Below are 11429 nucleotides of genomic sequence, written 5' to 3' on the forward strand. Positions count from 1 at the left end.
GCTCCGGTAGCTGTCGTATCATCTAAATCGGCCACGCACACTGAAGTTCTTTTTGCAGCAGGCCGGCGGCAGCTCGTTGAGAGTGCTTCAATGTGGTCCATCTGTAGAAGCTCTTCTATTTGGAAACAAATGGGAATGGAAAGTGTGAAACTGAACTTTGTGAAACCAATACTAGTTGTACATTGTAGCAATCCTCTAAAGTAATGCCCTTGTTGGGTGCTGCTCTAGTTTTTTTTGACAGAAAGACTGTAAGGGAACCCCCTACAGTATAATTGGTGCAACAACCCCAAATTGCAAGTACCATGCCTTGAACCTGGGTGGGTGGAAAGGCATCAGCCCCTTCCAACCACTAGGCTATGCCTTAGTCTACGGTGCTGCTCTAGTTAGTAGCTTAGCTTAGTTGTTTTGTTCTCTGCAACTTAAAAATACTGTTCATGAGGCTATGATGTTTGAACAACAGTGCTTAATAATTTCCCTGGCAGCTGTATTAAATCCGTAGACATGTACACATTGTATATGTGAAGTTTCTTAGGACCAACACTTCATTTGATTTTATGGTTCGTCACCTGAACCACACAGTTTTGTTAGGTATATAACAGTTTCAAGTTGCTAGAGAGGAACCTGGGATTAGGATTCTTTCCTTTGAGGTTTGCATTTCATGTAACATATATCAACTTATGAAGAATTAACAAAAAAGGAACAAGAAAAGCTTTAACCTGTTCCAGCAAGTGAGAACAGATTCTTCTAATCGACACTCAAACATGATTTTATTAGTAAGAACCATGATCTGGTACAGAAATCCGGACCAAATATTATTGAATTTTCAGCACTATAAAGATAAATGTTATCCAACCAGCTCACTTTTGTTTTATGCTTTTCTTTTGGATGTACATCAGAAAATAGATGTTATTTATGTTTTTCAAGTCCTCTCTAAATATTCAGTTGCAAGCTTATCTTTTCAAAATATTGTTTGCTCTTCAAGGTAATGTTTGACTTGCATCCAGTTTCTCCTTTTTAGCAATTGAAGATATCTCTTTCAACTGACCAGGAGGTTGCATCGTGATCAAGCTATTTGTGAATGTTGCTGTAAAAAAATGCAGTGTATGTGTAGAGAAACAGTTGCAGATACAAGAGTGACAATGTTAATCTAGAGAGCACATTGTTTCAAAAAAAAAAATATCTAAAGACCGCATTAGATCTTCTGTTTTAGGAAGGTATGTGTCTACTAGTACAGGAAAGCAGGAGATTGAGATAGGCGATGCGGCAATTTTTTCTGACTCAAGCTTCCTGGTTCAGCAGTAAAAGAGAGGTCAAAGGTAGAACATGACTGGCTCTGGAAGTGTTTTGAATGATTCAGCTGCACTACAAGGTCTAATTTGTAAATGTTCCAGCAGCCCACATAGTAGATGGACTTTGTCCCTTCATTTCCAATCTGACGGCTCATGGGACATTGGCGCACCTGGTGCATAAGTTGGGGCGTTGCACATGATACATTCTCAATCCCCTTCGTCCGCCGCCGCCACCACGCCTCGCTAGACACCTCCGCCTTCGCCCCAACTTGAACTGGCCGTAGTAACCCACCTCTGGCACCCCATCGCTACCCCCCTCTCTCTCTCCAGAAAAAAAGATCACATCTATCACATCTGTTTCCCAGCTCGATCCCCTTTGCCTGGTCAATGTTCGATGCTGGAGCTGGCGATGAAGCATGGAGGAGCAGAGGAGCATCGGCGTCGACGCATTGTTCCATCATCTTGCCGGGGTTGTCGTATTCTCTGCTGCCTCCCTGACTCACCGTTCGCGAGCACCCCGCGGCCTCCGGCGCGCTTAGGCCGTCATCGGAGCCTGCAAGCTGTGGCAACCTCCGAGCGCATGGATGCATCGACCTTGAGTAGTGGCCGTCGCTGCCATCCCGTTCATGGCAGACTATTTTTCCTCTCGTATGTGTGCTTTTTTCTCTCATGGTGTGTGTGGATTGTTACGTTTACTAGTTGGGTCATGTCAGGTGGATGGATCTGAGTGCTAGCTGAAGGAAATACGCCCTAGAGGCAATAATAAAGTTATTATTTATTTCCTTATTTCATAATAAATGTTTATTATTCATGCTAGAATTGTATTAACCGGAAACATAATACATGTGTGAATACATAGAAAAACAGAGTGTCACTAATATGTCTCTACTTGACTAGCTCATTGGTCAAAGATGGTTATGTTTCCTAACCATAGACATGAGTTGTCATTTGATAAACGGGATCACATCATTAGAAGAATGATGTGATTGACACGACCCATTCCGTTAGCTTAGCACTTGATCGTTTTAATTTACTGCTATTGCTTTCTTCATGACTTATACATGTTCCTATGACTATGAGATCATGAAACTCCCGATTACCGGAGGAACACTTTGTATGCTACCAAACGTCACAACGTAACTGGGTGATTATAAAGGTGCTCTACAGGTGCCTTCGATGGTACTTGTTCAGTTGGCATAGATCGAGATTAGAATTTTTCACTCCGATTGTCGGAGAGATATCTCTGGGCCCTCTCGGTAATGGACATCACTATAAGCCTTGCAAGCAATGCAACTAATGAGTTAGTTGCGGGATGATGCATTACGGAATGAGTAAGAGACTTGCCGGTAACGAGATTGAGCTAGGTATTGAGATACCGACGATCGAATCTCGGGCAAGTAATATACCGATAACAAAAGAAACAACGTATGTTGTTATGCGGTTTGACCGATAAAGATCTTCGTAAAATATGTAGGAGCCAATATGAGCATCCAGGTTCTGCTATTGTCATGTCTACATAGTTCTCGAACCCGTAGGGTCCGCACGCTTAACGTTCGGTGACGATCGGTATTATGAGTTTGTGTGATTTGATGTACCAAAGGAAGTTCGGAGTCCCGGATAAGATTGGGGACATGACGAGAAGTCTCGAAATGGTCGAGACGTAAAGATCTATATATTGGACGACTATATTCGGACATCGGAAAGGTTCCGAGTGATTCAGGTATTTTTCGAAGTACCGGAGAGTTACGGGAATACGAGGGAAGAAGTATTGGGCCTCATGGGCCAAGTAGTGGAAGAGAGGAGGCAGGACAAGGCAGGGCGCGCGGCCCCCCTAGCCCAAACCAAATTGGACTAGGGGGTCGGCCCCCCTTTCCTCCTTTCCTCCCTCTCCTCCTTCCTTTCCCCCTCCTAGTAGGAGCAGGAAAGGGGAGTCCTACTCCTACTAGGAGGAGGACTCCTCCTCCTGGCGCGCCCTACAAGGGCCGGCCGGCCTCCCCCTTGCTCCTTTATATACGGGGGCAGGGGGCACCCTAGAACACACAAGTTGATTGTTCCAAGCCGTGTGCAATGCCCCCTCCACCATAATCCACCTCGATCATATCGTAGCGGTGCTTAGGCGAAGCCCTACGTCAGTAGCAACATCATCACCGTCATCACGCCATCGTGCTGACGGAACTCTCTTGTGAAGCTCTGCTGGATCGGAGTTCGTGGGATTTCATCGAGCTGAACGTGTGCTGAACTCGGAGGTGTCATACGTTCGGTACTTGGATCGGTCGGATCGTGAAGACGTACGACTACATCAACCGCGTTCTCATAACGCTTTTGCTTACGGTCTACGAGGGTATGTGGACGATACTCTCCTCTCTCGTTGGTATGCATCACCATGATATTGCGTGTGCGTAGGATTTTTTTTTTTGAAATTACTACGTTCCTCAACAGTGGCATCCGAGCCATGTTTATGCGTAGATGTTATATGCACGAGTAGAACACAAGTGAGTTGTGGGCGATACAAGTCATACTGCTTACCAGCATGTCATACTTTGGTTCGGCGATATTGTTGGATGAAGCGGCCCGGACCGACATTACACGTACGCTTTATGCGAGACTGGTTCTACCGACGTGCTTAGCACACAGGTGGCTGGCGGGTGTCAGTTTCTCCAACTTTAGTTGAACCGAGTGTGACTACGCCCGGTCCTTGTTGAAGGTTAAAACAACACTAACTTGATGAAATATCGTTGTGTTTTGATGCCTAGGTAAGAACGGTTCTTGCTCAGCCCGTAGCAGCCACGTAAAACTTGCAACAACAAAGTAGAGGATGTCTAACTTGTTTTTGCAGGGCATGTTGTGATGTGATATGGTCAAGGCATGATGCTATATTTTATTGTATGAGATGATCATGTTTTGTAACGGAGTTATCTGCAATTGGCAGGAGCCATATGGTTGTCGCTTTATTGTATGCAATGCAATCGCCCTGTAATTGCTTTACTTTATCACTAAACGGTAGCGATAGTCATAGAAGCAATATTTGGCGAGACGACAATGATGCTACGATGGAGATCAAGGTGTCATGCCGATGACGATGGTGATCATGACGGTGCTTTGGAGATGAAGGTCAAAGGCACAAGATGATGATGGCCATATCATATCACTTATATTGATTGCATGTGATGTTTATCCTTTATGCATCTTATTCTGCTTAATTAACGGTAGCATTATAAGATGATCTCTCACTAAATTTCAAGGTACAAGTGTTCTCCCTGAGTATGCACCGTTGCCAAAGTTCGTCGTGCCGAGACACCACGTGATGATCGGGTGTGATAAGCTCTACGTTCACATACAATGGGTGCAAGCCAGTTTTGCACACACAGAAATACTCTGGTTAAACTTGACGAGCCTAACATATGCAGATATGGCCTCGGAACACTGAGACCGAAAAGTCGAGCGTGAATCATATAGTAGATATGATCAACATAGTGATGTTCACCATTGAAAACTACTCCATTTCACGTGATGATCGGTCATGGTTTAGTTGATTTGGATCACGCGATCACTTAGATGATTAGAGGGATGTCTATCTAAGTGTGAGTTCTTAAATATGATTAATTGAACTTTAATTTACCATGAACTTAGTACCTGATAGTATTTTGCTTGTCTATGTTGTTGTAGATAGATGGCCCGTGCTGTTGTTCCGTTGAATTTTAATGCGTTTCTTGAAAAAGCAAAGTTGAAAGATGATGGTAGCAATTATGATAACCCACAAGTATAGGGGATCGCAACAGTTTTCGAGGGTAGAGTATTCAACCCAAATTTATTTATTCGACACAAGGGGAGCCAAAGAATATTCTCAAGTATTAGCAGCTGAGTTGTCAATTCAACCACACCTGGAAACTTAATATCTGCAGCAAAGTGTTTAGTAGCAAAGTAATATGATAGTAGTGGTAATGGTGGTAAAAGGTAACGGTAGCAAAAGTAATATTTTTGGTGTTTTGTAGTGATGATAACAATAGCAACGGAAAAGTAAATAAGCGAAGAACAATATATGGAAAGCTCGTAGGCAATGGATCGGTGATGGAGAATTATGCCGGATGTGGTTCATCATGTAACAGTCATAACCTAGGGTGATACAGAACTATCTCCAGTTCATCAATGTAATGTAGGCATGTATTCCGAATATAGTCATACGTGCTTATGGAAAAGAACTTGCATGACATCTTTTGTCCTACCCTCCCGTGGCACCGGGGTCCTATTGGAAACTAAGGGATATTAAGGCCTCCTTTTAATAGAGTACCGGACCAAAGCATTAACACTTAGTGAATATATGAACTCCTCAAACTACGGTCATCACCGGTAAGTATCCCGATCATTGTCACTTCGGGTTTAACGGATCATAACACATAATAGGTGACTATAGACTTGCAAGATAGGATCAAGAACTCTCATATATTGATGAAAACATAATAGGTTCAGATATAAAATCATGGCACTCGGGCCCTAGTGACAAGCATTAAGCACAGCAAAGTCATAGCAACATCAATCTCAGAACATAGTGGACACTAGGGATCAAACCCTAACAAAACTAACTCGATTACATGATAAATCTCATCCAACCCATCACCGTCCAGCAAACCTATGATGTAATTACTCATGCACGGCGGTGAGCATCATGAAATTGGTGATGGAGGATGGTTGATGATGACGATGGCGATGGATTCCCCTCTCCGGAGCCCCGAACGGACTCCAGATCAGCCCTCCCGAGAGAGTTTAGGGCTTGGCGGTGGCTCCGTATCATAAAACGTGATGAATCCTTCTCCCTGGTTTTTTTCTCCCCGAAAGTGAATATATGGAGTCCAGGTTGAGGTCGGTGGAGCGTCAGGGGGCCCACGAGGTAGGGGCGCGCCCAAGGGGCAGGTGCCCCCTCCCCCCCCTCGTGGACAGGTGGAGGCCCCCTGACGTGGATCTTTGTAACGCCCCGGACACACCCGCCGATGGTCGTTACTCCTGGCGGGATCTAGACTAGCCCCACAGATCAATACTAGTCTTTTCTGCGTACTTTGTCCTCACTCATGCGCACCCGGGAGCAACTTCCCGGCCGGTCACCCATCCTGACACTACTCCAAGCTGAGCACGCTTAACTTTGGAGTTCTGTCCGAATGGGCTCCCAGAAAACAAGGAATTCCTTATTGATATGAGTAGTCTACCATCCCTAATAAGCCAGGCTATCACATACACCCCCACTCAGAGGAACCGACGTCCTCGTCGGGCCACAGGAACGTTCCCTCTTGGCACAAACGTCTGTGCTTCCAGTCCGGTACATGTGCCATGCCGGGTGCCACGACGGGTCACAAACGTCATGAACAACATGACCACGCACCTGTCCGCAACCATCCGTGTAACCGCGAGGGTCGGCTCTGATACCAACTTGTAACGCCCTCGATGCGGCTATATCTCCCACATGTCGAAGCACGACTTAGAGGCATAACCGCATTGAAAGCAATGTCGCAAGTGAGGTAATCTTCACACAACCCATGTAATACATAAGGGAAAGAGATACATAGTTGGCTTACAACCGCCACTTCACACAATTACATGAATAAAGCATTACATCATACAGGTACAATCAAGGTCCGACTACGGAACCAAAATAAAAGAAGAACCCCAAATGCGACACGGTCTCCGATCGACCCCAACTGGGCTCCACTACTGATCAACTAGGACGAAACAACATAAAGGACAAGATCTTCAACGAGCTCCTCCTTGAGCTTGGTTGCGTCATCTGCACGGTCTCATCGGCACCTGCAAGCTGGTTTTGGAAGTATCTGTGAGCCACGGGGACTCAGCAATCTCGCACCCTCGCGATCAAGACTATTTAAGCTTATGGGTAAGGTAAAAGGTATGAGGTGGAGCTGCAGCAAGCGACTAGCATATATGGTGGCTAACCTGTTCGCAAAAGAGAGCGAGAAGAGAGGGCAAAGCACGATCGAGAAACTATGATCAAGAAGTGATCCTGGACTACCTACGTCTAGCATTACTCCAACACCGTGTTCACTTCCCGGACTCCGCCGGAAAGAGACCATCACGGTTACACACGCGGTTGATGCATTTTAATTAAGGTCAACTTCAGGTTTTCTACAACCGGACATTAACAAATTCCCATCTGCCCATAACCGCGGGCACGGCTTTCGAAATTTCAAAACCCTGTAGGGAGTCCCAACTTAGCCCATCACAAGCTCTCACGGTCAACGAAGGAATAGACCTCCTCCCGAGACATTCCGATCAGACTCAGTATCCCGGTTCTACAAGACATTTCGACAGGGTAAAACTAAACCAGCAACACCGCCCGAATGTGCCGACAAATCCCGATAGGAGCTGCACATATCTCGTTCTCAGGGCACACTCAGATGAGCCAGACGTCGGGTAGGCCAGCCCAGAGTTGCCCCTGGTAGCCCCGGACATCGCTCAGTTGGACCAACACTCAGAGGAGCACTGGCCCGGGGGGGGGGGGTTAAAATAATGATGACCCTTGGGCGCGGGACCCCCAAGGGAAAAGAAAAGGGTAGGTGGTGAATGGTAAAACCAATGTTGGGCATTGCTGGAAGAGTTTTACTCAAGGCGAACTGTCAAGGGGTTCCATAATAGCCCAACCGCGTAAGGAACGCAAAATCCGGGAACATATCACCGATATGACGGAAACTAGGGCGGCAAGAGTGGAACAAAACACTAGGCATAAGGCCGAGCCTTCCACCCTTTACCAAGTATATAGATGCATTAATTAAATAAGATATATTGTGATATCCCAACAAGTAAACATGTTCCAACAGGGAACAACATCTCCATGTTCCAACAAGGAACAAACTTCAAACTTCACCTGCAACTAACAACGCTATAAGAGGGGCTGAGCAAAGCGGTAACATAGCCAAACAACGGTTTGCTAGGACAAGGTGGGTTAGAGGCTTGGTTCAACAATATGGGAGGCATGATAAGCAAGTGGTAGGTATCGCAGCATAGGCATAGCAAAAGAGCGAGCAACTAGCAAGCAAAGATAGAAGTGATTTCGAGGGTATGGTCATCTTGCCTGAGATCCCGCAAGGAAGAAGAACGAGTCCATGAAGAAGACAAACGGACGTAGTCGAACGATTGCTCACAATCGCAACGTTATCGGAACCAACCCGAAGAAGCAACACCGGAAAGAAAGCAAACAACATAGTAAACAAACCACACATAGACATGGCATGATGCACAAACAATTATGATGCATGTCCGGTTTAATGAAGCATGTCATGGCAAAATGCACAAACAATCCTAGAAATTAAGTGGAGCTCAACATGCAACTCCGTTGCATATTGACGAAACACCACGTGACTTATTTAGTTCTCTCTCGTTTATGTACCCAACAATATTAAATGTTCTTAGCATGACAATAGGGTGAAGCATAATTAAACTACCTAACTAGGCAAGTTTAAATGAGGCTGGAACAACAAACAACAAGTCCGGAAACTCCTCATATGCCTTAGTAATTTATTGCAACAACAATTTAAACATTTCAATTGTTGTTATCATGATGCGGATGACGTGGACAAGTTTATGCAATTTTTATTGAAGTTGACAAGAGCAATAAGAAGCATTTGTCACCGTGGTGGAAACAAAAGGGGTGCCGACAACGATACCGGTAACTCGATTGAGATACCGATACAAAGGAGAAGTATGCGGATGCGTGCAAAAGATGGTGGGGCGCTCCCGGATTTCGGGTGTCCCATGAGACGATGGTAACAAGGCAAAAGAGGGGCAACGTGCATCGACAATTCGAACATGGTTCGAACATGAGCATCTCATACATCACACATGCATTCGTTCACGGGTAGTTGTCTCGGGGTTATACCTTCGAAGCGTGCATTCGGGGGCGGAACGCGTTCGTCGAAGGAAGTAGTGGTACACGGGTCGTAGTGGAAGTAGTGGTTCACGTTTCATAGATGTTCGGGGTCACGGCGAGGAACTTGACATCCATAGGGTCTTCGAGTGTCGACGGTAGTTGTTCTATGCATCGGGCGTCAAGGTACTTGTCGTTCTTAGCAAATCCGAAGACGGCGGTAGTTGTACACACGTTGTCGGGGAACTTGTCAGTCCGGTCTTGGCAACGGTAGTTGTGCACGGATCATAGACGTTCTCGGGTCATCGTTAGAGGAGCTTGGCAGATTTGAATCCCTTCGAGGTTGTCGTGGTACTTGGGGTCTTCGGACTTGCCGGTCTCGATGAAACGAAGGGGTACTTGGCGATCAACGGACGTCGTGGTACTTGGGGGTAGTGGTACTTGACGCATCGTCATGGTACTTGGCAAAATTCTTCGAGAAGATACTTGACTTTCCGGGTATGGTTCTTCGCGTATCGTTCTTGCCGATCCAAAACCAAGCAAGACAAAAGGGCCCCGGGTGGGCAGCAGCAAGGTAGGGCGGTGCGCGAGCAGCGGCAGAAGATGCCGGAAAACAAACACAGGTATGGGCATGGCCCGAAGTAGAAGAGGCTGCGATGGTTATGCTCGGAGTAGGAGCATCTTGATGCCGGCAGCTCGATGCAGAGCAGGCGAAGCAGGGTCGCTGCTGCTGAGCAGCTGCTGACAGCCAAGCAGTGGCCTGGAGGCGGGGAAGCAGGAGCAAGGCGGCTTGCCGGCGCGAGGTAAGGCAGCGACGCAGGCGAGGAGTCCCAGCGGCGGAGCTCCATGGGAGGCACGGTCATGCACTGCTGCTGGAGCTTCTCATGCAGAGGGGAAGCCGGCGGTGTCTAGGCACCGGGGAACCACAGCGAGGAGGAGAAAAGAGCAGGGGCGCGCGACTGGGGAAGGCAGGCGGTGGCGGCTTGCTTCGACGCGGGGAAGGTAAGGAAGAAGGGCGCGGCGCTCGAGCACTGCGGGCGCGCGACGACAGCAACAACGCCATTTCCGGCGACGTCCCATGGCCCCACGCAGGGGAGGCTGAGCAGAGGAACGGAGTGGCCGGCCGCTCGAGTTGCACGCTCCTTCTCTCTCTCTGGTGGCGGAACGAGGAAGAGAGGGATCGGGACGAGGGAGAGATCGAGAGGAGTGGGTCGAGGGGATCGGGATCGAGGAGATGGTGGAGTCGGGCTGCGGGTCTCCCTCTGGCGGCGCGAGGGGAGAGATGGAGCGAAAGGGAAACGAGCTAGGGTTAGCGCTAGGGTTGGTGGGCCGATGGGCCTAAGTGGCCGGCTAGGCTGGGCCTAGGAAGGCCGGCCCAAAGGAAAGGAGAACAGCCAGGACCTGCTGGGCTGCCTCTCCTACTCTTCTCTCTTAACCAAAAAGAGAAAAATACAAATAGATAGAAGGGAAAAAAAGAAAGAGAGAGTATGGATGGAATTTGGGCATGGAAGTTAAATTCCCGGACTCACAAGAATGATCTTGATCCAAGAAAAATATAAATGGGCATGTGTACAAAGTTTGGATTGGAACTCGTTTGAATTAAATTCAAATGAGTTCGAAAAAGAAGTGGGCGTTAGAAAGGTCCCAAAATGTTGAGATTTTTGGTAGACCTCAGAAAAAGATAAAAGAATTTATGGGCGAAGTTTGAGGAGCAAACTCGAAGCAGAAAAGACATGTGATTATTTGCAAGTGTGTTCATGGGTGATTCCGAAAATGGAATATTCAATATAGCTCCCTAATATCAGGAGGATATGTTATAAAGAGGATCACCATGTGAATTCCCTCGATTTAAATGGATCAAAGATCCAGGCCATTTATTTAGTTGAGTTAAGAAAAGAAATGACATGATGCAATGCACATGATGCAAAGATGAAAACGATGAACCAAACAAATCACACGATGAAACCCGGAAATCATGGAAGGCACCTGAAGCTCCAGACTTGGGGCGTTACAACACTCCACCACTACGAGAGGATCTCGACCCGAGATCTAGAATGGCACCGGAGGGAAAAACGGAAGAGAAAGAGAAGAGGTAGAACTAAGTTGCTTCTTTGACCAATAAGTGAAACCACGAACCTTGAGAGGTCGAACAAATTGAAAGGAAGAATGCAACGAAGAAGAACAAAGTTGCAAACACTCCGTTAAGAAAGAGGAATAAGAAAGAACCGATTCGGGTAGCACTCCGGTTGAAAAGAGATAAAAGACTTGATAAGATG

The sequence above is a fragment of the Triticum urartu genome, chromosome 1A (assembly GCF_056163025.1).
Source record: "Triticum urartu cultivar PI428250 chromosome 1A, HENAU_Tu73, whole genome shotgun sequence".
In the NCBI taxonomy this organism is placed as follows: Eukaryota; Viridiplantae; Streptophyta; class Magnoliopsida; order Poales; family Poaceae; genus Triticum; species Triticum urartu.